This window comes from Mus pahari, chromosome 10 (genome assembly GCF_900095145.1).
Source record: "Mus pahari chromosome 10, PAHARI_EIJ_v1.1, whole genome shotgun sequence".
Classification (NCBI taxonomy): Eukaryota; Metazoa; Chordata; class Mammalia; order Rodentia; family Muridae; genus Mus; species Mus pahari.
In genome coordinates, this window is record NC_034599.1 from 8,689,091 (window position 1) to 8,693,257 (window position 4,167).

The 4,167-nt window shown below is 37.5% G+C and overlaps 1 long non-coding RNA gene across 1 annotated transcript in view; it reads right to left on the reverse strand.

Moving 5' to 3' along the window:
- Positions 1–423: 423 nt before the first annotated feature.
- The window catches only part of LOC110327204, a 21,708-nt gene continuing 17,964 nt past the window's right edge, over positions 424–4,167 (reverse strand). The window contains exons 3-4 of the long non-coding RNA XR_002380815.1: positions 2,669–2,792; positions 424–638 (exon numbers count right to left, since the gene is read on the reverse strand). This is a non-coding gene — a long non-coding RNA (uncharacterized LOC110327204). The remainder of the gene's footprint in view (positions 639–2,668; positions 2,793–4,167) is intronic.

Below are 4,167 nucleotides of genomic sequence, written 5' to 3' on the forward strand. Positions count from 1 at the left end.
TGAGTATTTTCCAAGCTGCTCTCTCACATGGCTTTCATTACCGCCAAGATATTAAATGACCCAAATATATGAACTGACCATGAAGACTCTATGTACAAATCAAACATGTTAAATATATTAAAAGGATCCCAGGTCTGGTGAAGGCCACACTATCGGTAACAGTCAGCTTGCCTTCCTCCACATTCTTACTGAACAGAGTAACTGGTAAAAAGAATCAGCTAGAGATCTAGCATGGGCTTTGAGTATTATTGTTCCTGGGCTTATGAAAAATAGCAAAAGCCAATTTCTCAGTGGATGGCATTATCTTCTTAGTATGAACATTTGGGCTATTAATTTGTAGCTCTTGACTTACAATAAGGGCACACTTGTTTTTTACTTTTGTGTGGCCATTATCACTTTTCCCTCCTGATTTATTCAAACCCTACCTTGCTATGAACAGACATCATCAATATCTCTCAACCACCTGAGAGCACGTTTATGGTTCATCCATCTGTAAATCTGTCTGTTTCCTTCTGTATGTTTCTATTTTGTCTTGATGATTCTCATAAGTCTTTTCCTTCCTAAGCTCATGGGATCCTGAGTTCTAATCCTTCATGTGTTATCACTGCTTACAGGTTCTTCATCTCTCATGTCAGATGCTTCATAAACAATTTTAAAAGGCATCAGCTTTGATCTATTGAATTGAGTATTGCATAAGACGTCTCCTTGTGTATGAGACATGAGTATACAAAGCTTATCTGACATTCCCAGACAACCAAATATGCTCCTCTTCTGAACCATAGAGTCATGATTTTACCCATTTGGATCAAGATGCATAATCTCTTAAATGTTTAAATACGAAAGATTGTTCCATCTTATCTTCCAACTAAATTGGATTTTTTTTCCAGGAATATCATTTGTACACTACTATGTGTTCACCACAATACCTCACTCATAGTAGACATTCAGTAAATTGCTAGGCAGTGACTTCTTACCTATAGAAGACCTAGGCAGGAACAAGCCTCATTAAATCTCCATCTATATCCCTACTTTCTCTATAAAATACACTGACTTTGGTAGCCTTGATAGGTAACTAGTCAAGGACTTCCTGTCAGGGGCTGGACTACATAAGAAAAGCATAAAAAGATGGTAGAAAAGAAACTGAGATGAACACACAAAGAAACGGATTGTTTATTAAAGTTATAGTGGAAAGCTTCCCAAACCTAGAGAATGAACAGAGGCATTTAGGACCCCCCAATATACATGACAAAAGCAGTACTTCCCTAACACAACAGACTCCAGTAAAATTCAGAGCATCACTAGAGAATGCTTTAAAATTTAAACTCCAAAAAGCTATGAAACCTAGAAAAAAAAACGATTAGTAACAAAATTAAAGACAAAAGATACCAAAACAAACAAACAAAAAAAAAAAAACCCTAAAACAGACCTATTACAAACAAGGAAACTGAGGTTGTAATCAAAATTCTCCCCATATATAAAAGCCTGGATCAGAGTCACTGCATAATTCTATCGCACTTTTAAGGAATGTCTAATACCATCACTTCTCAATTTGTCTCACAAGATTATTGCCATAAAATTCTTCAGTGGCAGTGAGCCTGCAGCATCTGCAGGAAACAGCATCTGAGTGCTTCACTGTTAGGACTCTACTCCAGCCAGGCCATGAAGACCCCTTCCCACTTGGCGAGGACCTGTGGTGAATGTGGTGGCCTGGATGCTTATTCCCTAGATCACATGTGCTACAGGCTCTCCTTGCTTTCTCCATGCTCATAGCAAAATTTAGTGCTCTTTGTCAGTCACAGTCAAGGTCAGGATCATGCAGAATGAAAGCCCTGTGGATGACTCTATGTCTTTCTCAATACTCTTTCAAGGGGTAAAACCTTCCTTTCCTCTTTTTGTCTCTATCTGTCCTCCAGAAGTGATCATTAATCCCGGGTATTTGGAGTCATGTAATTATGTCTCTAGAGAAGCAGCTACAGTCACAAATGGAGAAGCTATGTCTGATCAACAAAGACTCAAAATGGGGATGGTTTCTGATCAACAGAGGCTTAGAAAGTAAGAAAGCTATGTCTGATCAATATAGGTTTAAAATGGTTCTTTGAAAGATTGGGTTTGCCAGGCGTGGTGGCACACACCTTTAATCCCAGCACTTGGGAGACAGAGGCAGGAGGATTTCTGAGTTCGAGGCCAGCTCGGTCTACAAAGTGAGTTCCAGGACAGCCAGGGCTATACAGAGAAATCCTGTCTTGAAAAAACAAACAAACAAACAAAAAGAACTGTCTGCAATTTTAAAAGTATTAAGACAGATGGGTGTTATGTGATAAATGGACTTATACCAACAAATGTTTAATCTGTCTCTCACCTTGCATAGCTATGTAACCATATTTTCTACCAGCTGGAGATGTGCTCATATCTCCAGGACATGCCCAGTTAGACATTTATTTTTGCCATGCTGAAATTGTGCTTTATAGTGAAAAATAAGATTAGGAGATAATTGACCCAGCAGGAGGAGGTAAAGAGGGAGGGAAACTATTGGGGGCTTTTTGTAATGATGGAGCTTTATAATGCTGAAACTATGATTTCTTTTAGTAAAATAATAATATCACTGCTCCTGTGATCAGGATTGTGACTGTATAAATAAAGATGGCTGGAGCTATTCAGGGTCACTTACTTGAAAGTTAACAGGTGCTCAGTCTCTTCACCCCTTCAGTGACAACACCCCTTCCCGGTCTCAGGACCTGAACCTTGCAACTGGAGCTGGTCTCTGGCACTTCAAATCCACTATTATCCTGATACTAAAACCAGATAAAGACAACAAAAAAGAAACTACAGAGGAATTTTCCTGATGAACGTAGATGCAACATTTCTCACTAAAATACATGCAAACAGTATTCAAGATTACACTAAGAAAATTGTGCATCACAACTAAGTGGGTTTCATCACACAGATGAAAGTTTGGTTCAATATATGCAAATCAATAAATATAATACATCATATAAATTTAAGACCAGAAATTATGTAATCTTCTCAATAAATGCCAAAGTTTAATTGACAAATTTCAATATACCTTCATGATTAAAGTTCTGGAGACATCTTGTAAATCTGAATTGGCAAACATTGCTTGTCTCTAACTATTTACTATCTGTTAAACCTAGAAAGCATATTTCTGTGAATAACTAGACTGTTATCTGACATGACCATGAGTTTGATTCGCTGATTATTAAGTTGCATATCTTAATTATACCAAAAAGTTTGTGATAGCAGTTTATAAATGGACTGGAGCTAATCAGCATTTTTAAATGAGGTGTATAGGTTCAATACCTTATACAAGAGTGGAAACATATATACCTAATATGTTGTGTACAAATATAATTTTGCATTAATATACAAAGATCTATATCAATGTAAGATTTTTGGCTAATAGTAGCTCTATAGTTTAAGAGTAGATTCAATAATCTACCCATATTCCTATTATTCCTAAATTCTGCTTATATTCCCTTATGCTTATTTTCAACCCTTCTCCTACATAAGAAAGAATGATAGAAAAACATAGAGAAATCCTTGAGTCTGACCTATTATACTATGTTTTCTTCCTAATCTAGACCATTAGCAACTCCCAGCCAAGTCCCTTGAGCAACATCGAACATCCATAATCTACTGACTGACCACAAAACTATCTGCCCCTCCTACTGGGAATGGATGTCATTTTTAAAAATTGCTTCCTGTTGATTTTGGACATGACTTTGTTGTTGTTGTCATTGTTTGTTTGTTTTATGGCAGGGGCAAAAAAAAAATTGGGAAGTGGTCAAGTATTAAAAGAACCAGCTGCAAAATTTGTTGTCCAGACTCTAAATGCTATAAAAAAAAAATGCAGGTTTACATGAAGTCCTGATTGGAACAGGCTGTCAGAATGGACCAAGTACACTAGCTGCTTGGAAATTGTCCTGGAAGCAAGCTTTGATGAAACAGCAGCTGAGGCCGTCTGTGGCTAGATCAAGCCGGATGCTGAGATAAATATGTGTCACAATCCAGCGTCCTGCAGGCTGACTGTAGTCAAGGCCACCTCCTCGATGTTCAGGCCATAAGTTCTGTAAACATGTAAACTCTGACAAGTAATATACATGTCTGCAATAACACATGCTTGGAGTGTGCAATAACATATGCTTGGAG